General features: G+C 38.3%; 2 long non-coding RNA genes across 3 annotated transcripts in view; both read left to right on the top strand.

Annotated features, from left to right (window-relative positions):
* Nucleotides 1–649: 649 nt before the first annotated feature.
* Nucleotides 650–26,333, top strand: part of LOC131237369 (uncharacterized) — an 84,353-nt gene continuing 58,669 nt past the window's right edge. For both annotated transcript variants that reach the window (XR_009167201.1, XR_009167202.1), the window contains exon 1: nucleotides 650–1,034. This is a non-coding gene — a long non-coding RNA (uncharacterized LOC131237369). The remainder of the gene's footprint in view (nucleotides 1,035–26,333) is intronic.
* Nucleotides 16,843–17,459, top strand: LOC131237370 (uncharacterized). The gene is made up of 2 exons (XR_009167203.1): nucleotides 16,843–16,965; nucleotides 17,124–17,459. It is a non-coding gene; the product is annotated as an uncharacterized LOC131237370 (long non-coding RNA).

Raw genomic sequence — 26,333 nt, 5'->3', positions numbered from 1 at the left:
AGGATAAGTATTTCAACTTTATATTACTAACACCATTTACTCTACCTGTTCATGTTTCTGCCAAACGGTGATTGTTTGTGTTTTTGTCACCATCTGCATGAAACGTGAATGCAACTGCATGCAATCTTCTTAATCCCAATGTCACAAGTCTATGCTTGTATAATTTTCACCGATTGAGGTCACTGTGGTGGCTAACACAACCGAATCCAATTCTACGATTACAGACTTAAGATTGCGATTATAATCCTGCCCTCAACAGGTTATATCTAAATTAGTCTGATATGGCCTACAAGGTGGTTGGTATTGATCATTAGAAAATATGGGAACCTTTTAGAGAAATAGTCGGATATGTTTTGTTCTGTATAATCCAATGGTCTATATCAACTCTCAAAAGATGGATAATGGGCTTATAATTGGGTTGAATCAAAACTTATCATTATCAGGACGCGTAATGAGCACAATAAGTTCATAGTGAACAAATAGATGGCGTAGATATGAAAATGTATTTCAAAATTGGGAGTGACATGGAGTGATATAAACTTAGGATTAGTGGGCCCAAGAGGAGTTCAGGCCCATAGAGAACAAAAGTCCAGGTTACGAATCCTGACCGCTGACCCGAATCCATGTTAATCGGTTCCCCAACCTGTCACGTATTGCGGGTCCAGTAGATCCGAGTAACCTTTAATCGGGTCCGCAGTACCCGCCTGTATAAGAGGGGAGGCTACTGTTGCAGAGAAAGAGAAGGAAAAAATAGAAGAAGCGATATTCTCTCCGTTGCTGAAGCTCATGGCCGATCGGAAGTGGTCGATACTGGCATCTTCCCCAAATCCAAAGGAGTGGGTTCAACATTATGTTCGAATGGATAATACATATCTCCAGCTACAACAATGGCTGCCGCGGCTGGGGGATGTGGCTGCGAACGATTAGTGATGAAGAAGATGGTTATACTACGAGTTTAACGGCCATGAATCGAGGATATTCCCAACGCTGGTGGTGGATAGAGTCATCCATGGCTATCTCTACTAAAGACACAGGTAAGGGTATATAGAGAACCCTATACTGGAAATTTTGTATTTGGGTGTAGAAACCCTAATCACTGGATTTGGGAATGCGAATCCGAAATCCCCAATATCTGATATGGGATTTGAATTGGAAATCCCTAATTCTGATATGGGATTCGAATTGGAAATCCCTAATTCGGATATGGGATGAATTTCCTAAAATAATAACTGGAATTGGGGATCAGCACCTGAAATTCCCAATTTGGGATTTGAGACTCGAAGTCCCTAACTGATCTCGATTTGAGGATCGAATTCAAAATCCCAATCACTGGGTTTGCTGTATTTGATCATCCACACCTATGCATAGTGTCTCTGATACTGCGGAATTCCCGAAGGACCTTGCTGTGCATCGGACATGGAGATCAGAAGAGTTAGACGGCTTACCTATCTGAGACCCCATTGCTGTAGAAGAATGCCGGATAATAGAATTCGGATGCTGGGATCTTCCTTTCCTTAGCACCTCCTTAGAGAAGATATAATGGGATTATCTTTCTGACGTGGTATAGGATTGGGGACCCAGCCTTGTTAACATAGGTTGGAGGGATGAAGAGTTTGTAACCATCAAAACTCATCTCCCCAAGGCTCCCACATGCTTGGTCATCCCAATTGTTCTAAAATACTGTGTGCATATCACAGTTATAGCATTCCACCCCTTACACAAATCTCAGGATATATCACAGTGCAGTGGGGCCCAATGGTTTACCCGATTACATATCCAACCTTTAGAACAATCCCGACCGTTGATCAATAAGGCCCACCTTATAAAGATCTTACAAGTAGCGGAAGAAGCGGGGACTGGACCTAATGGACGGCTCATCTAAGTAATATAAATGCTAAGAAGTCCAAATGTAACTATATGCATGGGAAGGTTTCCATACACAACAAACTAGATCATTACTCTTTAATAATTTTGCAACCTAAGGTTACAAGCATTAGACATATCTGACAAAACGGATGGGGATATAACGTACTTGAATCAATGAGGTACTTAAATGCAAATACCATGATTTATTTATGGACCAGGATGCGGAACTTCAATTAGTAAGTATTGATGTATAAAGAAGTACTTGTTGTGGGACCGGACTTCTGTGGGCCCTAGCCTCCGTGTCCATCATGTTCTCCCCTTTATCTGAAACTAAAAATAAGGTTGATCCAAAACTCAGTTAAGCCACAGTAGAGGGAACAATGTAAAATCATGCCCATGACTTCTAAATTCACATGGAGTGGCCCACATGTGTTTTGAATGACCTGATTTTTTGTGCCCTTTCATTGCCTTTCCTTGCTACTCCTAATAGGTCGTTTAAAATCCTTACGTTGTAAAGGAGTTGTACTTAATTAGTGTTGGTTTGTCGACTTGTTTTCTATTCTAGGAGCATACCAAAATTGATATAATGGCTCGATCTAAATTGATCAGCTTTGACCCCAAGTGCCAAAATAAGAGGATATATTCTAATATGAACGCGTATGACCAAATTCTGAGAAGATCGATCTCTTACTCAGCCACTTACAACAGTTTATAATGATCAACCAATAATCGGAGGGTCGGGTTCTTCTTTCGAAGACGGGTTATTTTGTGCATTTCACAAGAAAGGACTTTCAAAATATCAGTGCAAATCAAACAAAAGGGAAAAAAAAACTCACAATCAGTCAGTAGGAGCAGCTGCACGAATGCATCTCTTGAAAGAATTGCTTGATATTGAATAAAGAACAAATCCAACGTAATGGATTCTACGAACAGTGTAGAAAGATTTATTTGTGGCATCGCACACATAAGTTTCCCCTGGACTGATTGTTGGCCATGTGGCCCAACACAGAAGGGCACATGGGCATGATAGATCTGATGTACATTTTACGTTGGCTTCACAGCAGCCACCTCAAGTTGTGGTGGCAACCATAGGCGCACAACATGTACGGAAACCCCCAAAAGATATAGGAACAGGTTCATGGAAATAATATTATTTTTGTGGTATTGCCAATCAGGTTATAGTTAGGGGCCTATAGGGCGACGTCTTTGGTCCCTAAACTTGGCCTGAGGCCAGGCCTTTGGCCCTAAAATCTAGGCCTGATTCATGGGTGAGGCCAGAGCGGGGCAATGATGAATGTAGGGCTCATTGGCCAAATCCACTCATTAAGCAGGCCACCGTTATATTGTTTTTTTGAGGCACTTGTTAATTGTTCGTATTTGACATACATATGTAGTTTAAAGATGAACATTGGATCTAAGTTGTGTTTCAAATTATCCAAACCATTTATACATAAGATTTATTTTTGATGGAGTATATCTCAAAAACTTCTTACATTTGATTGATTAAAAACCTTTGACCACTTGAATCTTTTCCTTATAGGGCTAGAGAGTAGGGCCACTGACATTTCAGGTCAATTAGGACCAGCGGTTAAGGGATTTGGGCTGAGTTATGGCCAACCTGAGCCAAACCCATTTTCAGCCCTAGTCATAATCTTCTACTAACTCAATTCCAAGATATTACAAAAAAAATTTGTTTCATAACAGCTTTAACAGTCATTGTGTAAGGGGAATGAGATGGGCCATTATCCATTACAGGGTCATAACGGTTCATTATAATGTTGCCTAACCACTATGGGCCATCACGTATATGTAAGTTTAATTTCTCGGTGGGCTATTTTTCAATTCTTTTTTCGTATCTCCTCGAAATTTTTACCTTTAAAAAATAAATAAAATTGGGACATTATTAACCATTTTTACTAGAACACAAGATTTAAATAGTTTTTGAAAATTTGAAGATTATGACAAATTTGAAAAAAAAGCCAAAATTATGGTTTTTATTTTATTTTATTTACAAGAGAAACAAAAATAGGGGGAGTGATAACTTCTTATCCTAGATTCTAAAAAAGTTTTGAACAAGAAAAAAGATATTTTCCCATTTATAAAAAACAAAAGGCAGCTAAGGCAAACACATGATAACGGCTACTGAAGGATATCTTGAAACAAAATCAAAGGGGAATGGAGTTTGTGAGAGAGTGAAATCCTCTGGGCAACTTCCGTAGCCAGCAGAGAACACAAGATGTAAATAGTTTTTGAAAATTTGAAGATTATGACAAATTTGAAAAGAAAGCCAAAATTATGGTTTTTATTTTATTTTATTTTACAAGAGAAACAAAAATAGGGGGAGTGATAACTTCTTATCCTAGATTCTAAAAAAGTTTCGAACAAGAAAAAAGATATTTTCCCATTTATAAAAAACAAAAGGCAGCTAAGGCAAACACATGATAACGGCTGCTAAAGGATATCTTGAAACAAAATCAAAGGGGAATGGAGTTTGTGAGAGAGTGAAAGCCTCTGGGCAACTTCCTTAGCCAGCAGAGAACACAAGATTTAAATAGTTTTTGAAAATTTGAAGATTATGACAAATTTGAAAAAAAAGCCAAAATTATGGTTTTTATTTTATTTTATTTTACAAGAGAAACAAAAATAGGGGGAGTGATAACTTCTTATCCTAGATTCTAAAAAAGTTTTGAACAAGAAAAAAGATATTTTCCCATTTATAAAAAACAAAAGGCAGCTAAGGCAAACACATGATAACGGCTACTAAAGGATATCTTGAAACAAAATCAAAGGGGAATGGAGTTTGTGAGAGAGTGAAAGCCTCTGGGCAACTTCCTTAGCCAGCAGCTTCTCCTTGGTGTTAGTTTTGGCTTGCCATTTGAATCCCATGATCATTCCTCCCCATTTCCTCATATACTCCTCGTACTTGTCATTGAAGTTGGCCTTGATAGCCTCTAAGATCATGCTGAATTCCAGTTTGATCTCATTTTTCGTAGTGGTCAGACACAACACGGCTGCAGTTTTCTTATGAACAAAAGCTCCCAAGCGTTCCTTTTCCTTCATAGTGCATCAAGGAATCTGCATCTTCCGGCTCAAAGCAGGCAACCTAACGACTGGTGCAGTCAATAGGACGGGGTTGGGCATGCAAAATCGACATTTTGAATAAGGCCGGCCCAACTGCCCAGCCCGAAATAGTTCTAAACCGGGCCAAGACCAAACCCAGGCTGGCCCGTTGACCTACTAAGGATAAGTTTGACGGTCCACATCATCAACGATAACTACATATTGTGCTTGGTTTTGTTCAAGAAGGTATGTAAAATGATTGAGCCATACTTAACTAGAATAGGCTTCTTGAACTAAATAGTCTTCCCCTCCCTCAGCCTCGGCTTGAGCCCTCTTCTTCAGCAGATGTTTTTTCTCTGCAGCTTTGTCTTCAGGCCTGTACTTGAGAAGCATCTTAAAGATCTTTGCAGCTTTGTCTTCAGGCCATGCACTTGACAATCATCATAAAGAGATTTGTTGTGATAATTTTGTCCAACGTTTTCATGAACTGGTTCAATACTAGCTGGACCTTTAACCCCTCCTTAAGGATCTTCCACTGTCACTGGATCTAGATGAGTTTCAGTCATCCCTATGTTGGAGGAAATGCTCCTTTGATCCCAAACTGCATTGGGCGCTTTTCAAACAAGGGATTCACGACCTTTTCCAGTTTCTTCTTTTATGATACTGGTTAATTTTCTGATCTGTTCTTGTTGCAAATTTATTGATTTAAAATTATATTATCCAATAGACCAAATCTTGTCATATTTATGTTCAATTTGGTCATGTTTGTATAAAATTTCAATTTTCTTTTGTATTTTTATTAGTTTTGATTTAATTTCTAGCAATTTAATATTATATATATATATATATATATAATATTTAGATAGTAGATTGTTTAAATATATATAGGAGTTTAAATTTACTCACGCATACACTAAATCAGTGCATTTCATCATTTTTTTATATTTATTTAGTATTTTTGGTAATTTCAGGTAATTTTTTGGAGAATATTGGTGACAAATTTTTTAGTTGTTTGCTTAAAAAAATTTCTCAGACATCTTGCAATGAAATTTTATTGACTTATAGTTAAATGATTATATAAATATATAAGTGTTTTATCATTAGATTTATGCTCATATAATTTTATTTATATTGAATCATTAATATTAAATAAAGAATTTTATGAAAATATATATATATATATATATATATATATATATATATATATATATATATATATATATATATATATATATATATTACATTCTAGTACCTTTCTAAAATATGATTAATCTAATTAATTATCATTCCTTAGAATTTTCAACGACAACTCGGGTTGGCTGTGTGAAATCTACTCTTAACAACCAGGTGTGTCATCCCATGTTTAGGCCTGAGGCCCAAAAATCAGGCTCATCTCATATTCAGGTAGACCACAAGATTGGAAATAGTGTACAGGACAACGCCTACACTCAAAACGGTTTTCCTTAGTGTGGCTCACTTGAACCATTGAAATACCTGAGTTTTGGGCCCCAAGCCTCTATTTTAGTGTGGCATCTTATGCTTGGAGTGGATTTTAAATAAGCATTACAGTTGGCCCTGTAAAAATCAATGGTGGCCATCTCTCTCCCAATTATTTCCTTTAGTGTGGCCCACCTGAATCACTGGTCAACCTAATGTTTTGGATTTAGGCCTAACATGGGATTATATATCTAACTGTTGGAGTGGATCTCCAATATACACCACAGTGGGGCCCTTAAAAAATCCTGGTAGGGCATCTTATGAAATTCTTTTTTAATCTCTCTCCCCCTTCCTTTTAACAGATGGGAGAGGGACACCCCCTTGATTTTTGGTGGTGCCCATGTGGATGTAAAATCTACTTTGACCATATATGTGTAATCCCATGTTATGCCCAAGTTATAAAACAGGTTGACTTGTGATTCCAGTGGGCCACACCAAAGGAAACATCTAGGAGAGATGTATACCCTTGATTTTTATAAGGCCCACCATGGTAATTATATAAAATTCACTTAGACTATTAAATGCTGTACCAAAATTTAGGCTTGAGAGCCAACAATTAATCCCATTCCTGATTCAAGTAGGTCACACCAAGTAAAATAGTTGGGAGGGTATGCGTTATCCTATACAATGTTTCTAGCATTCTAATCCAACTAAATCATAAATGGGGCTGATTTTTAGACCTGTACCTGCATGGGGTGATGCATCTGGTAGTCCAGGTATATTTTACATAAACATCACGGTTAGGTCTACTTGAGCCCCTGACCATTTACTCACATGGTAAAGCTGATCAACCATTAAAGAAATCTAACAAAAGATACTGGAATGATAATTACTTAGATTAATAAGGTAGTTTATTGAAAACATTAAAAAAAAGTATTAGAATATAAATTTAATAATAATTAAGTACATTTTTTTAAATTTCCTATTAAATATTTAAAAAAATAAATATAAGTGTTTTAAAGTCAATCTAAGGCTCTTAGGGGTTGTTTGGCACCATGGATTTGGGGGGATTCCAAATCCCTGCTACGTTTAGCACCATAAAGTAATTGGGGGTTTCAAATCCCCTCAAATAGGAAGTTTGATATCTAAGGTGAAAGCTTAGATTACATCTAAAATCCTTCCAAGAGTTGCATGTGTAACATGTGTGTCACTCAACTATTAATCTATTGGGCATATGACCCACTGATAATATCCCAAGACAATTAGATTATCAATTGCATCCCTATAATTACTTTAACATAATGATCTCCACCGTCCAAACATTGTCCTTGTAAGTCCACGGTTAAAATTTGTTGGTTAGTCACTTTGATGTGATCTTGTGCTTGTGGCCCATTTGAGAATTGTAATTTCATCATTTTTGGGCAAAGTATATATTTCAACGAGCTTATTACAACCATTGTGTCAAACATTACATACATACGTACACTAATTAGAGATATTAAAGTTGATTTAGTAATTAAATTTAAACCCCTGTAAATATATTATACATAGTTACTTTGGATTACAGGGGATTCTGAAACCAGGGTGCCAAATACAACAGGTTCCAAATCTAGGCTCCCAAAAAGGCCCTTAGGTTAATAAAATCATCAGGTGACGGGTGACAACTTTTTTATCAAAGAATAATCCATTACACCATCCTAAAAATGTTCAAAGCAAAAAAACAGAATATATCTTTGAAATCCTTTCTTTTCTCTTAAAAACTTTAAATAACTTTTTACATTTTTCTTAAAAGAAAAACAAAAGTTCTTCCATTATGTGGTTACAGCCTGTAACAAAATGGTACATAAGCTGGCCGTCACGCTGACCTTTAGTGTTGTTGAATACCTTGTTCCGTGCTACATCTTGTAATTGCATGGGACAAAATGCATTTCATAGCAGTGCTAATTATAGCTACTCGGTTGCAAGTTCCAAACACAAGTGCACCACACAGCCAGTATGCTTATTGGGCATGTCCGATGTCAAAGGCTGGTCGTTTTGAAAATCTGGTATACTTATTGGGTGGGCTACACGTCTAAAAAAGGATACTGGGCCTGTTTGGGAGCATGGATTTGGAACCCCTGGATTTGAAATCCTCCTATTGTGTTTGGCACTTGGATTGTGAATCAACTTTAATCCAAAAATAGCTATGCATGGTATATTTACTGGGGTTTGAATTTAATTACTAAATCAACTTTAATATATCTAATTAGTGACATATGTAATGTTTGACACAACGGTTGTAATAAGCCTGCTGAAATATATGCTTTGCCTGAAAATGATGAAATTCCAAGTCTCGGTTGGGCCACAAGCACAAGATCATGTCCGAGTGATTAACCAACTATTTTTAGCCGTTGATTTACATGGACAATGTTTGGACGGTGTTGATCATGATGTTAAAGTAATTATAGTGATGCAATTGATAATCTAATTATTTTTGGATATCATTAGTGGGCCATGAGCCCAATAGAATAATAGTATGGTGACACACATGTTACACATGCAACTATTGAAAGGATTTTAGGTGTGATCCAAGCTCTCATTGTAGATTTGAAACCCCCTATTTTAGGGGATTTGAAACCCCCAGTTGCTTTATGCTGCCAAACAACTAGGGAATTTGAAATCCCCCCAAATTCATGGTGCTAATAAAGCATCATCTGCATGCATGCCGCCAGATCACCTACGCCCTCGCCCTGGTGAATCATCCTAGATCTGGTAGATGTAAGCCAGATTGACGTGTGGGATGCTTGTATTTCGGGCATCTGCATGCGCAGTTGCAAATACACAAGGGCTGTTTGGATTCGTGAAAAGCATGGAGAAGAAAATAGCGTTTCTCTTAAAATTATTTTTGCATTAAATTGTGAGAAAGGAAACAGTGTTTTACAAGAGAGCGACCCCAACCAAGAAGGTGCGGCATTTAGCATGGGGCCCACCTTGATATATCTATTCTTTATCCACGCTGTCCATCCCTTTTTACATACCATGTTAGGGTATTATCCTAAAAATAAAGCAGATCCAATTATCAGGTGGACCATATCATTGGAAACAGTGGTGATTGAACCCCCTACCACTAAAAACTTCTTAGGGCCCACCTTAATGTTTAATTAGTGTTTATTTTCCATCCAAATGGTTGACAAGGTCACATAAGCCTGGATGAAGGGGAAAAAAACAAATATCAACTTGATCCAAAACTTTTGTGGCCCACTAATGGTCAATAACCACTGTTTCCTATGGTGCGGTTCACCTGATTGGATCTTCGTCATTTTTAGATAATGTAGCCTAAAATGATCTGGAGAAACGGATGCAGAATACATACATCAAGGTGGGCCTTATGGTAGGGGCCGCATTGTACTGGGTGAGTACAGGGTCTCACCTATTCTGCTCTAGTTTTGCAAGGGAAAATTGATGAGAGTAGTGAGAAATAATCATTAGAAATAACATTAATATAATTCATTAACCATACTCATCAGCACTAGTTAGAAATAGGGGCCTATTTGGCATTATTTTTTCAAATCATTCTGCACAATTCTGACTTCCAAATTCCTTTCTGCATGTATTAAATGCTGTATTTTGTTTCAAAATTTATATTAAAATTGGAATTTCAAATATTTTAATTTCCCTCCACATTTGAAATTCTTGGTGCTTTTGAGTCGTGGGTTTTGTTCTACATTGGATTTACCAAAGAAAATCTTCTTGCATATAAGATAGACCTTTTGTCTTGGGCTTGAGCCTTATTTGCATGTGAATTTGGTCATGTGGGAGGGCTATGCTAATAGCTCTTATCTATGTCATTGACCACACGCGCGCCGAGCCGACTCTGTGTCCGTGTGCGTGACGGGATGGGTGCAGGTGTGTATAGGTACTCGTGGGACTTTATTTATGCTAGAGTGTACTAACACTTGCGCCTTTTCGTTTTTCATTTTAAACCAGAGAGATGTGACTGTTCGGATAGTTGCACCTGTTAGGTTTAAACCCAACAGACTAAACCTTTTTAAAAGGGTACTTATTGCATCACTTCAGAGTCTATATAAGGACTTCCATTCTAGTTTTAAAACCACGAAAAATATTTTCTTCTATTGTGAAAACTCTCTCTATCTTCTGGTTTACCAGTTTTGGTTGCTGAGTTCGTCACCGAGTTAACTCAATACTTTCAGGTTAAACTGCAAGTGGTTCGAGCCCGCATACAGTGAGTGCACCGCTGGGACTGGATCATAGTCATTGTATCCTGGAAGTCGATTGCTCTGGAAACTTGTTGCACTTGGGACGCTGTCCAAGGGGAGCAAATTCGATTTCAAGCTGAGTGACTCAACTCTATAAGTCATCTATCTCAAAATTTATTTTCTTTTTTGGTTCTCTATTTTTTAATAGTCTATTGGATTCAACCAAATAATCCAACAATACAGGCGTTCGGTTAGCATGTGTTTTACACTAACGGGCAACCATCAATTGAGGGGGGCAAAACACGCATCAGATCGACATGCATGTATAGTGTTAGAGATCTGTGCTATTCATCAAGTAAGGTTTACTTTGAAAATTACATGCAGTGAAAGCTAGGGTGGTGCACACAACAAGTATGCTGCCTATGCATGTTGAATATGGACTTCGGGCGTCTTCTAACGGCCAATTTTTTCTTACTCAAGATTTGTCTACCTAATCAGCAGACTAGACTTATTTTTGGTCATGTCATGATCACGGTATAGCTACCCAATGAGTGGCCCAGATCTCTAAAACCTGTCATTCGCCCAGTCTCTGATGTATGTTCTATTCACACACAAAAATTGTACACTAATACCGTTTGTTATTTTGAAAGGATTCCTTTTCCAATTTGATTGGCTACAAAATGGTAAGATTTTTAATACTCTAGTGGAGTTTTAGCCCCCATATATAAAATGTTGGGAGAAGAATTTCTTCTCAACAACTGACACAGGGATGAACATGATGAGGTCGATCACCGTCTTCCTTAAGGGGATAACCACTCCGAATCCATGAAGCTTCTCTGGACTCCTCATATATACTTCTCAAATTCACGAGGAAAAAAAACAAGAAAATAGAAATAAAATTCGTAAATTGATTGATGATTGAATAAACGAGTATACACCCTTTTAAATAGGGATACTAAGCAATGGAAGAAGTTTTGGAATCAAACCACAACTAGAACTCCTAGAATTCACGACTTACTATAAATAGTAAACTTACTATTTATAGATAGTCATGATCTCTACAAGTGCGCATGGTTTTCGGCTAAAAATAGTAAGTGTCCTATTTGGCCGAATCATGATGTTCCCCTAATTATTCTAAGCACTTTTCATGTTGGGCGCAACTCTTAAAGCCCAACGGATGAAGAGTTATACTTAAACTAAAACTTACTATAAATAGTAAAAATGAAATTAAAACTTGGATTCGACCGTCGATTTGATGATATTTCGCAAATTCGGCATGCTTTGCTAGGTTGGGTGGCTAAAGTAGCTCGTCCTACCCCAAAATCATAGATAAGTATGTCTGATAGCTCATTCTGGTTTGCAAGATACGTCTGTTTTAAGTTCTGACGGTCTGGATTACCTCCACTTCCGATCGGGCCTTTTCTGATCCATCTTGGCCATGAAACTGTCCACGATCCGCTCTACATCAACAACACAACAATATTGAAATTAAAAGAAAATAGAGAAAAGACAATATAGAGATTTAACTCATTCTCTCTTGATATATCCACAAATTCACTTCAATTTACTATGCACTTGGACAAAATAATAATAATAATAATAATAATAAAGAAGCAACTCTCAGTATAATAATATCTCCCTCGTCACCACGTGAGAATATATATCACTCCAAATAAATTAGATTTTAAATAAAAGTAAAATGTGTAAACACGTATGATAATGCCCCATAAATCCTAACACAGGCATCTAGAAAAACAGTACAAGTATTATACATTAATTGAAAGTAAACCCACTAAATTTTGGAACACTCACTAAGTAAAATACCAAAATCAAATTGATTAATCAATCCTAACCCATCATTCATGGATACTTGTCCTTTGAAATCAGGCCATGGAATAATTTTTAGCTTAAACCATAGAACAAAATGTCCACCAATCTAATAATCATATATAAAGTAAATGTAATTTTTGTTTCATGGTACATCTAAACTGGCACCCTTAATTTGAAAAGTTTGATACTTTTTTCCACGTATGCAATTCCTTGGTAATTTCTAAGCCTCTGCATATCAAACCATTGAACCACAGTAATATGAATTCACTTTTTGCAACCGTTGTTGCGCATGATTCAACGTAGTATGCTATGGCCCACAGGTTATCAATTAATGGCAATCAAAAGAGGGTTATAAATGAAATGGTCCACAATGCAAATTCAATGAAAAAGTTCTTAAAGTTGACTGACCGTTGAAATGGTCCAAAGCTCCAGTGGACCACACTGAAGGAAGCTGCAGTGATAATGACACCCGCCGTTGAAACCTTTCCAATGATCACCGCGATATTTTTCTACCATCCAACCTATTCATAAGGTCATGTGGACATGGATGAAGTGAAAACAAAAATATCAGCTTGATCCGAAACTTCTCCAGCTCCAGTTTTTAATGGTGGACGTTCAATCCCCACTTTGTGGTCCACTTAAGCCTTGCACCTGCCTCATTTTTTGGATTATATCTTAAAATGATCTGAGAAAAATGATGAACGGCGTGGATAAAACAATTACATCACGGTGGGCCCCACAGAGCCCTGCTCGGACTGATTACCGTGGGGCGGGGGTAGGACGCAATCCGCGTCGCTGGAGAATATTTCGGTACAGACTGTATGAAAGGAAAAAGATCTCTTCCGAATCTTCTTAGGTTGAAAAGCTATAAGCCTCGAAGCAGCTAGGGAGAAACGACCCGCAATTGTGGAGAACATAGAGGCTTTCAGCTAAAATCGATACTCTGCATTGGTTTATGTGCATGAATGTTTCAAAACTTTCTCTATTGAAGGAGCCGCGAGTTCATGTGTCTCCTCTAATTAATCCACGTCGTAGGTCTCTCCCGTGCCAACATGAGCTCGGAACTGGTTGGGGCTCCGAGGGGCCACCATGATGTATAGGTTTATCAACAGTCCATTCATTTATTATTATTATTATTATTTTAATATCATTTTTGTATATAGCCTAAAAAATAAGGCATAACTGAGGCTCATGTGGACCACATAGTGGGATTAAATTCCTACCATCAAAACCGTCTTGGAAACCACTCAAGTTTTAGATTAAGCTGATCTTTGTGTTTGGCTTCATCTAGGACTATGTAATCTCATGAATAGGTTCGATGGAAAATAAATATCACTCTAAACCCTAAGAAAGTTTCAACACTGGGGTCATTATTATGGCTGAAAGTCAACCCGACTGACTTGTGACCGACCCGACATTGGGTTGGACTCGGCAGAACGTATCAGGTTTGGTCTCAAGCTTGGGTTATATAAACACCAACTCGATAAAAGTTAGGTAGGGCGAGTTCTTGGGTTGCCCGACCCAATCCGAATCCAATGGATATATAAGTTATAAATTATAATTGAGTACAAATGGTCTATGTTGAAGGCATAGGAAATTCTAATGCCGTTGGGTCTCATTGGTCCACGCCATTTTCAATTACTCAAGCTAACAAGATATGCCGGATTTCTCTCCCAAATATATATTTTAGCTTGTTTGTTTAGAAAAAACTGAAGTTCATTATGATAAATAACTGCATATATAATAAATAAATCATAGGTACAAAAAATAAAACGTGTATTGAAATATAATAGACTAATGTAATAATGAAAATATTAGCATGTATCAACTTGACCAACATGACCGAGCCAGCTTGGGTTGAGAATTCCCAACCCGAGGTTGGGTTAGTTTGGATTAGGGTTGAGGTATAGGAATCTTGGGTTGGGCTAGGGTTGAGCTCCAACCCAACCTGCCCTAGTCATTATCCTGCCACTTCCTGTGGTGTGGTTCAGTTAAGCTTTGGATCTGTCTCATTTTTTTTACTTGTATTTTAAAATGACATGAAAAAATAAAAATAGACGGTATTGATAAACCCATACAGCAAGGTGGGCTGTTAGAAGCCCCAGCATGTTTGGAGCCCAGAAACAGGATGGGTTGTACCCAATCTGTGTCCGCATTTAACATATCAACCGTATGCTAATGAGGCAAACTTTGTGGGCCCATCATAATGTTTGTGTTACATGCATACCATTAATTGATTCATTTTGCAATATCATTTTATGGTATGAATCAAAAAATGAGGGTAGATGCAAAGCTCAAGTTGACCACCTCAGAGAAAGCCGTGGGAATAATGACACTCACCATTTAAACCTTCCAAGGGCTAACTATAATTAGGGCTGAAAGTCGGGCATCAGGTTGGTGCTCGACCCTAGCCCAACCCAAGGTTCTTATACCTCAACCCTAACCCAACCCAAGCCCAACCCAAGCGGGCTCTGTCAGGTTCATGTCTGCTAATATTTTCATTATTACGTTAATCTATTATGTATATTTCAATACACGTCTTATTTTTTGTACCTATGATTTTATCAATTATATACGTAGTTATTTATAGTAAAAAATTTCATTTTTTCTAAACAAACAAACTAAAATATAGGACTACTCCTTTAAAAGTCATGTTGTGTAGCACCCAATCCATTTGGGAGAGAAATCCGGCATATCTTATTACCTTGAGTCATCGGAAATGACGTGGACCAATGAGACTTGATGAGACAGGAATTTCATATGCTTTCAACACTAACGATCTATACTCAATTATAATTTATAACTTGTACATTGATCAGGTTCGGGTTGGGTCGGGCAACCCGAGCTCGACCCAAGTTTTATCAGGTTGGTGTTTGTATAGCCCAAGCCCGAGATTGAACCCGATACATCCTGCTCGAGCCCAACCTAGTATCGGGTCGGTCACGGATTGGTTGGGTTGAACCTGTCTGGACTTTCAGCCCTAACCATAATGTTTGTTTGCCATCCAACTTATTAAACCATTAATAAGGTAATAAAAGTCCTTGATGAAGGGAAAACATTTTGGGGTTATAAGGGTTTGGGTTAAACTTCATCCAGCACCTTATGACCTTTATTAACAGGTTGGATGGCAAATAAATATCATGGTGGGCCCTTACAAAATTTCAACTGTGGGTGTTATTGTCCCCACTACTTTCTGTAAGGTAGTCCACTTAAGCTTTACATATCCTTCAATTTTGGGATCATGTCACGGAACCTTACACCACGTGCCACACTGAATCCCACAAAGTCCTTGCACCAGGTGGGTATTAGAGAGTCCTCACACCACCGAAACGGTAGACACGGTTTGGCTGTTGATCCCAACACCAGCCAGCTAGCTGGTATCAAATCTCCGTGGGCCCTGATTGCTGTGTTAAACATGTGGTATCTATTTTTCCAGCTCATTTTAGTGCTTGAGCCAAAAAACGATGTAGATCAAAAGTTTAAGTAGACCACACTACAGGAGACGGTGAGGATTTGATTCTTAACATTGAAAATCTTCTTGGAAGCCACAGAAGTTTTAGGTCAAGCTAATATTTGTGTTTTCCCTTCATCCGTGGTCATGTGACCTAATTAACAGGTTAGATGACAAACAAACATTACAGCGGGCCCTAGGAAAATTTTAACGGTGAGATATCAATCACCACTGTTTCCGGCTGATGTGGTCCACCTGATATTTATATCTGCCCCAATTTTGGGTCCATAACCTAAAATGAGCTGCCAAAATAGATGGACGATGTGGATGAAGCACATGCATCATAGTGGAGCTCACAGAGCTTGTTAGCTGGCTGATGGTGGGGTCACCAGCCAAACCGCGTCCAAAATGCGGCTTCCATGGAGCTGGGTGGAACCCGGCTCACAGTGATGTAAATGCCTTAAACCCACACCGTTCAACCATTTTGACAGCTCATTTTAGAGCATGATCGGAAAAATGAAAGCATACCGAAATCTTAAGTCTGCCACACAATAGGAAACCGTTGTGATTGAATCCCCACCATTAAAAACTTCATGGATTCCACCTTTCCATCCAACCTATTTACGGGGATGAAGAGACCACACAAATATCACCTTGATCCGAAGTTTTTGTGGCCCACGAGAAGCTTTTAATGGTCTATTGCCACTGTTTCTGTATGAGATTTGGATCTACATCAATTTTTTAGATCCATGCATGTCGCATCTAAATCATAAAGACACTACTGCTCTCAATAAAGCCACATCTAACCTCCCTAATCACCGTTAGACGACCAAAGCAAGTTAGAAGCAGAACCCATGTCTCGTCCTCGATAAAATTACCCGGCCTGATCTAGAGATTGCATGCCAACTTCCAGTCCCACGACAACAACACTTAGGTAGCCATCACCAAAACTCACTGCCTTGACACACTCCGATAAAATTGTACCACAACTCACAGCCTTGACACACTCCGATAAAATTGTACCTACCCGTAAAAAGAACCCATAAGAGCCCGCCAAGCAAGGATACCTGGTTAGAAAACTCTACCCAATTCAGATGTCTAATGCCTCCTAAATTTGAAATGTAGGTTACTATTTTTATTTTTTATTTTTTTTACACACGCGCACACATCCCCCCACACACTCACGCTAGTGGAATTTCACCACCTATGGGTACTCGAACCCTTGACCGGGTGCTGAAACTCCTGAGAGTCTACCACCCGAGCAAGAGTACGGACCCATGTAGGTTACTAATTAGATTTGCAGCGTCTTTGAATTTTTACAGATCCAGATTCACTGGAGAACCTAAAGTTTCACCAAGCCTAAGGACAGAAATATTGCAGGTCAACACAGTTTTATACAAGAATTAGGTCACTTATGGACTTTTCCTAAATTTTGTACTTGCCCAATGGTCCTAAAAATTTACAGGAGCATTAAGGCTCAAATTAGGGACATAAAAAAAAATCCTAAAAATTTACCAACCTATTTTGGTTATTTTTCAATAGGGTCTCTACAGCTAGGTTTGAAACTTTGCCATATGGCAAAAAAAATAAAATAATAATAATAATAAAAATCAAAGAAATTTAGGAAACTAAAGTTTTCAATAGGTGCCAACTAGTCCATGCAACGAGAACACTGATTTAAGCATAAGAATTTATGAGAGGCATAACATAGAAAATTAAATGGGAATTTCCTTCCCAAGGTCCTAAAATTAGAGTTTCTGAACGGCTAACTTAAAGTTCTTATGGAAAAATCTAGACGTGAGTTTTTATGTTCAACCATATACAAAAATAAATTTGAGAGATTTCTAAGCGTATTTGTCACTAATACAATGAATGAATTGTTAGTATGCTGATTTGTACGCCCATGTGTCATATAGTTAGTTGAGCTTCTAAAAAGTGAAGACGGAAGACATTAGAGGACAATAGCATTAAGAAGAAAAGAACAAGTAAATGAGGTGCCTTGGTGACCTTAAGCTTTGACTCAAAATAACCCTTGAACCTCTAGATGATCTAGGCTTAATAAGTAAACCTTGTTGATCATCCCTTAGCTTTAGTAACCTAATTGGAACATGATAAGAAATGTTCAAAGATGTATGAAGCTGCTATGAAATCATACACCTAAAATAACAGATTTCGAGTGTTGCTCGATGTCATCGAGTAGACCTCGAGGGGTCTTCGATGACATCAAAGACATATCGATGAAATCAAGTAGGTAACTCAAATATATCTAGCAAGTTGTCGGAGTTTTTCGATAGAATTGAGGAACTTTTGATGACATCGAAGGATACCTTCGATGCCATCGAAGACCACTCAATGACATCGGATAACACTGTGTAAAACTGTCCAGCAACAATTTAGCTAGAAATATGATTTCTTCGATGCCATCGAAGCCCTATTTGATCCCATCGAAACAGTTGTTATTTGCCCATTTTTTTACCATTGAAACTCAAACTTCTTATAAAGGACATTCGGTTCTTGAGTATAAGGATTGATTTTTTGTCCAATAGAAACTTAGAATGTTTCATGATCATATCCCTCATCTCAAGCCTCTAAACCAATGAGTTATAAGTCATCTTCCTTAAAATTAACACTCTTATGATGATTCCAACCCCCACTATGAAGATAAGCTTGAACTCTAATATTTTCTAGATATTAGACTCAACCTCTATAGGCATGCAATTGTTTAAATCCTCTAGAAGACCCATCTAGGTAAATCTCGTTGGAATTATAACTTTTCATTAGTTGTAGGAAATTTAACAAACTTCCCATTACCTTGGTCATCGCATTAGAGCACTACATGCAAGGTATTTGATCTTGGAACTGAAGTCTTGGCAAAATATCAACATTATGATCGGGGGAGCAAAAGAGAGTTAATTGAAGTACAGGATAACATTAATCAAACAACCTACGAAGGCGATACGAAAGTGGCTCAATCTAACAAGTTGTCAATTGTTAGAGTACGTGTGCACTCTTTCCTTGTATAGATTTAAGTGTAGAGTTTGAATTGCCAAACTCAATTAGGTTCTCGTGTAGGACCTTGACTCTTATGTAGGGCCTAAATCAAGTTCTTGTGTAGGCCATTGGGCACAAGTGTTTGCATGTCAGTATCAGTAGGAGCTTCTGATGAGAGTAAACGTATGTCCTTGGATTAGGACCAAAGTTGTTGGTTAGCGTAAAGAAAACTAACTAACGTCTTTTGTGAGAGCCTTCGACGGGAGTGTATGTCAGTAGGTTTTTGTTTAAGATTGGGGTTCATGGCGAGCCTATAGAAAATCATGCAAAGTCTCTTGCCAGAGCCGGTCCTTGTGTAGGATTGTAAAGGTTAGAGGTCCACCTGATTTAAAACATCATATAGTGAAATCTGATACAATCATGGGTTGAGTGCTTCTGTCGGGAGTGGAGTAGGGAAACCGAATTACTATATATGCTTGTGTTTGGGATTGTATTTGAGCACTTGTTTAGTTATGCTTATGTAGTGAATGTTTAAATTATATATATGCATGATTAAATAAATGCTATGAGATAATATTTACCACATCCTCCACACACATGTATGTTGGCATATCATTTGTAATTTATGTGATTGGATCTTCTATTGGCTTGAAAGCCTTAGAGTTAATTATCTTGCTTATTTTAATTAGCATATTAGCTTAAGTAGGTAATTAAGTTTAAAAAGATGAAAATTTTAATTGATCCTAATCACCCCCTAGGATATAGCCTTCATTTATTAGCTCCATCAAGCTTCCGCGAATAGCCCCTTGTGTCTCACCACACGCAATTTCACTAACTCTTAAAATGAGTTCATTATGTGATAGATTGGGTTTTAAGCCCAAGGTTCCATTTTATGCCTGATACCACTCTGAATGCCCCAAAATTTTAACTCTCATGGATGACACAAAAAGTCGAGTTCTTGGTTGTTAATTTGAATATTTCAAGGGTATAAACTTATTCCATGCATTCTCATAATTTTCATAATTTCATGGCATTCATAGTATAAATGATGGAAAATAAATCTTATTCCATTAAGTTCTCTACGATAGGTTCCATTCACCCAGTGTTCAATCAAACTAAATAACATAGTTCAAGTTTTGCCCTCCCATGGAGGACTTATTACAATTTCAAATGCAAATAAACTAATCATAGAAGAGCAATATAAAATAAAATAAATGATTCTTGTTTAAGTTGCATCGGTTTCATCATCCATCATTTGCTGCAATAAACCTTCGTATTGCTCACTTTGAAGTTCTGGATCGCTTACTAGATTGTTACCCACATTACATAGCCTACAGTTGCTTTTCTAATAAGATGAATAGTTACCCAAGTTCAACTCAATGAGTGCATCCCCTTAAGATTATCAAAATAATAACATAATCATCTCATATATAATAACAAAACAACACATTCATAAGAAAATCTTGATTAATGTAATGCATGATATGCATGCACTGACTAAATAAGACGGTGATCCCACCACTCTTAATAGCCACTAGTCATCAGAGTTTACCGAGCCATAAATGAGACAGTGATCCCACCACTCTCGCATACTCTAAAAGAACCTAACTAATGAAATGGGGAAACCATCACTTTCACTAGTTAGTGTATAACTAGAAACAGTGATCTCACTACCTTTTATTGTAACACCCAGAGAGGTTTATAGTGAATGCATGAGATTAACTCCATCCTTTAATTAATTTGATTTAGCATCCAGTTGGTTTAACAATGTCCACGGTCAACATGTCACCACCATAACCCATTCCCATGGTCCACCACAACCTAAGATAGTCGTTACCCTTTCCATGACACCATTCATGGAGGGACGATCATAACTCAATCATGATGTTACACATGACTCTAACCCTTCATCATCCACTCATAGATTCATAATAAGAAATAATCCATCCACTTATGTCACGTCCCAAACTCGAGAATTGAACTTACAAAATTCCCGGTCACCGAATCCGGTGCTGATAACCTCCGTAGTACCCCCATTTTCGACTCCCAGCTCTCATGCACCAAGTTCCAATCCTAGGATCCTACAAGGAGGATTTTCAGGGTGATTTTTTTTTTTTTTTTTTTAAAGGAGCATTACCACAAGTGTACCTAAGTTACAGAACATCTTCACCACATATCTACTAATATAATCTTTGAGTACAATGTTGAAAGGGAAATATAAGATCAAAAAAAAAAAATTCGAAATATCAGGCACGTGCTCCTGCTTCACTGTTGTTGTGGTCTAGCATAACTTGCATGTAAACCACGTGTATAAGATTACTACGAAGCTTAGACAGTGCATGCGTGTGTGCACAATACATATGCCAAGCATACAAAAATCAGAGTAAGCAAAAATGATGGAGGGCTAAACTGACAAGTCTATAAATGCTATCAGCCATACCCAGGCTATGCAATGCGAAGGCTTACATGGCCAAATGTCATATGCTAAATATGCAATGCAATGTGCCAATCCTCCACTAGTCCACATGTCAGAATAATTCTCAATTGGATCATTATCAGGGTCTAGTACACTTTTGACACTGCTTGCTGCCCATCGCGGACAAGACCAAGCGAGTGCAAAAGACCTCATTATTCGCCTCCTCAGTGGTACACAAAAACCACCCTGTCCGTCGATAGCAAAGCCATTTCATGATTTGGTCAAACTCAACCTAGCATATAACCCTCTACACTTGGGCGGGTAAGGTCAAACTCCCTTCCAACCAACCCCGACACAATAGGAGACCCGACCTATCTGTATCCAGCCATCGTGCGCTCATGAATCCACACAGTATAGATGTTGGAGCATCCTACTGGTACCACTGGGTTTAAGGACTTTCACCTAGGGATGCCTGTGATACCCTGTAACCTTAGTAGTTTTCGGTATCCATCATCTGCCAGCCATAACAAGGCTACGGGACCACCCCCTGGTGACTTTGGGGAGTAGATGTATGAATGCATGAATCACACTATCCGAGGCATGCATGAAACCTGCGCGTATCGCGCAAATAATGTGGAGTGGCCTTGTCTCATATAGAGTACCCTAAGTGTCTCAAGATGAACGACATATATTATAAACAATCGTCATCCACAACAAGCATACAAATGATGTGTATGAGCATATAATTGGGCATGATATCCATTACACTAAGCATGTTATTAGTGTGTCCTACCGGGCTAAATACATGAACATTGTATTAGACATTCATAAGATAATCGGCCTTAATTGACACATCATATGCAAAGAGTTGGAATTGAATGACAGGCCTCACTAGAAATGTAAAGGTCCATGTGGCATGGCCCACTTGAGACTAGAATCGGCTCCTTATGTAGCCTATAAGGCATGGGTAAAATATATACACCAAGGCGAGGTTCACTGGGAGTATAACATCCCGAATTTTCACAGCCAGAGTTTATACTCGTGCTTGAGAAAATCGGGTGTTATTAATGTGTAAATTGGATGCTTTAAAAATTATACCTTATTATTATTATTTTTTCATTTAGATCACATCCGGTCACATTCATGAAGGTAACCATTCACGAGAATGAAATCAATTGTAATTCTCATTCTATAATAATAAAAGAATTTAGCAAATTGTCAAATGCCCTTTCAATGGGAGCTTATTACAATTTCAGAGTTCGCAGCGGAAGTATAAAACTAAATTATAAAAGTATCTTCTTATTCTTTTAGCATAATCTTCCATAAGGAGATAATACTCTAAGTCTTCAATCTGTATGTCATATGCATCATCTGTATGGTTAGAGAGGGTCAACGCCCTACTCATAATGATGATTATCCTTTAAGATTAACAATGATTCAAGAGATTTATAAGAGTAATATAAAGGTTCTGATACATCCCGTACTCCACTAATATGAGGGTAATCAGCATGCGCAAATAACTTACATGAGATGCATGCCTAGCAAAGTGTGTGTGGCTCATCATACGTACTGATTATCACAATGTGAAATACGATTCATATAAAACTCGACTCGACCCGCACCCTATAACTACGGATATTCACCAGCATGGTCACCGCTACCATGGACTTACGTAAACACCTCAAAGTGGCACAACACATGAGTCAGATGAATTACGTGACACGATTTGTTCATGGAGTGACTATTTGCGACATTCAATCCTGGAAGTGATGTAACACGTATTGCGAATTACTTACATCAATTTGTATACCATTATCCAGAAACTCACGGAATTACGTGTCGACCAAGAGGGTTTCTACCTAGAGCATATGACGTCCATGATATAATATTTGAATCACTAGTTGTGATACCTCTTAACACATCACTTGTACTTAAAGAGAACAAAGTCAAATCACGGGAGTTTTGAAATATCAAGACACATGCCCAAGCCTCAAAGGTAAATAATATAAGGCTAGTAAAGTAAGGAAGAGAGTAGTAATGGCTAACTCATAAAGGGGAGAGTGACAATGGTCAACTCATAAAAGGAGAGTAGCAATGGCTAACTCAATAAATAGAAGAGTGACAATGGCCAACTCAATAACAAGAAGAGTAACATTGGCCAACTCAATAAAGAGAAGAGTAATAAGGGCTAACTCAACAAATTGATAAAGGCAATAGTAAGGCCTGTATCCATCGTTCTGCATAAATTTATAAAGACAACTTATAATTAACATCATATCATAATTTCCAAAGGGTAAATAATTGTTGATGATAAATTAAATAATTGTAGGAAGGAAATCATGAGAGCATGTAAAAGGCAAGGTAATTCACATTAACTTAAATTAATGTCAACTTTAAGGAAAAACCTTCACATTAATTCTAAAAGGCCACGAAGAGTAACATCACACTTTAACCACTATTCCCCAAGGATAAATAGTTGGTGTTGATAGATTAAACAAATATGAGGAAGTTCACAGTGTCATGAAAGCATGTAAATGTCAAGATGATATCATCTCTAAATCAAGTAAGCTTAAAGGATAAAAACCCTCACATTTGGTTGTTCGATCATTGATGGGGACATCTCGCGCATACGTGCATGCACGCCGCCTCACCTACGCACGTACGCATGGAGTAGAAGGGGCCCACCATCGATCTGTCTCGATGATGACGTTCAGGGAGGGCCTCCTACCTAGAAGACGAAGTTTGGTTCAAAAGATTGGGCTCGATAATCAAGAAAAGTCCATCATGGGATCTCATGATCGTGGCCCACTCGTCGGATTAATTTCATATTTTAGGTTTTGTTTATTGTTATTATTTAGAATATTGTGAACGCTTTAGATTTCTGTGTTTGGTTTTTATTTTAGTTTACTTCATTGCCAAGTAATAGATTGCGCACATGGTGCGAGTTTTGGGTATAGGATTTTCCCTATAAATAGGCAACCCTTGTAATTCTTTTGATTCATTGAAGTTAATAAAAAAAATTCTGCTTTATTTTTTTGCTCTCTTCGTGAGTTGTAGAAGAATTCAAAAGTGGGTGCGAAGCCTTTCCTTTTCGAAGGGCTAACTACCGTGGTGCGAAGCCACATCGATCCTGATTCACCCCCATCCTCCATCATCTTTTGTTTCCATCTTCCCCCAACATCTGTACTTCGAATTCGTCCTTTTGTTGCATCAGATTTCTTCATTACAGCAGGTTTCCAGATTTCGGCTGGCAGGCGAGTTGAACCTTTGGCGGAGCACCACGCACAAACCGTACATCGAATCGAGTTGAGATTTGGAAGTTTTGGAGACCATCCCTGGCCGACCAGGGCCAAGGTGACCTTTTCTGAATAGTGGGCCCCACACACGTGCGGCCGGGATCACACTCACGTTCGTTTGGGCCATTGTTTCTGTCCACACGTGGGATCATCTTTTGGCTCAGGTTTTTATCCTCTCATAGCCGTTTTTCATGAATCCTAGCTCTAGATTACGTTTTTTCTAAGTTATTTGCTAACTTTCTTACCCTAGGGTTCCCCGAATTGGAATTTCTGAATCCCTTGGATTAGGGACTGATTACTATGTATGCGTGAATGATTATTTCTTATCTTTGAGTATCGTTTGGTTCATAATTTTTATTGATCCAGCCCTATCATGTGTAGGCCTGGACCCGCATAGATTCTCCTTAATTGAATGTTTGGACTTTCATGTGGGATATGGAATTTGTGTAATTGTTTCTGAACTAACGTGATCTTAAGCCTGAAATCTCGCATATCATATTTAATTTTCATGTCATGCATTAAATTTGGTATCAAAGCCTAGGGTTCTTGTAGGGGAATTCACCACATATTTAGGGTTTAGTTTGTTTGAGTCATTCATGCATCCAGTCCATCATATATAGCTGCTAGAAAACCGTAGTCCCTGATATATATAGTTGAATTTTTGTAATGGCGTGTAGTCTCTTTCATATAGAGTCTCGTAGGGTCATTTAGTTTTTAGATGCATATAGTTGTCATAGAAAGTCCTTAGGTTGAGTTAGCCAGTGTATGCCCACACGTACGGGTCATGGTTTTGGCTTGCACCCTACACTAAACATGGAACAATTGCTAGAGCCAATGAACACGTTGTCCCAGCAAATTGAGTATTTGGGTAAGTGCTATGAACAATATATATACCAACGCTTTGATCAATTTGATGCGCGCATTACCCAACTAAAGGCCTCCACAGGACAAATTCTAGCATTGGGGTAGATGTCCAATCTCAGGCAGGTGGCTAGGAGGATAGACTAATGAATGGAGGTGGCCAAAGAGTTAGTCATGGGCATGCACTGGTGCACCCACCCAACAAGGGCATCAAGACTACTATTTTGAGTGGCACAACACGTACGGCCTTGTGGCTAGAGAGAGTGCCCCAGAGGCTAATATAGAGTTACCCACTGAGGTCATTCTGGTAGTAGATGAGTTTCGTGATGTCTTTCCTGATGATCTATCGGATGAGTCTCCCCCTAGGAGGGATATAGAGCACACCAGAACATGGGACACCGTGATACCTACAACCGAGTTTGTATTTAATAGTTCTGTCGATCGGTCCACAGGTCTCAGTCCTTATGAAGTCGTTACTGGTTATAAACCTGAGAAACCTATTGATCTTGTCCCTATGTCACTGTCCCATAGGCCGTCAGAGCCTGAAGAGTCTTTTGTGCATCACATTTATTCATGACATCAAGAAATCAGGCAAAAGATCATTACTAGTAATGAACATTGCAAATTTTCTGCAGACCAATATAAATGTTTCAAAGAGTTCAATGTAAGGGACTCTGTGATGGTCCGCATCAGGCCCGAGCGGTATCCTCCGGGGGCCGTTCGTAAGTTACACGCGCGTAGTGCTGGACCCGTCAAAATTATAAAACGAAACGGTCTCAATGCGCATGTGGCAAATCTTCCACCCTTCATGGGAATTAGTTCCACGTTCAATGTGAAGGATCTAGTTGCATTTCAAGGGGCCATTGATGCATTGTCTAGTCTTTCCCATAACCATCCTGATTCATCAGATCTTTCCATTGATCCATGGC

Source organism: Magnolia sinica, chromosome 2, assembly GCF_029962835.1.
Source record: "Magnolia sinica isolate HGM2019 chromosome 2, MsV1, whole genome shotgun sequence".
NCBI classification, from domain to species: domain Eukaryota; kingdom Viridiplantae; phylum Streptophyta; class Magnoliopsida; order Magnoliales; family Magnoliaceae; genus Magnolia; species Magnolia sinica.
The sequence above is the reverse complement of the archived record's forward strand: the minus strand, read 5'-3'. Positions and strand labels throughout refer to the sequence as shown.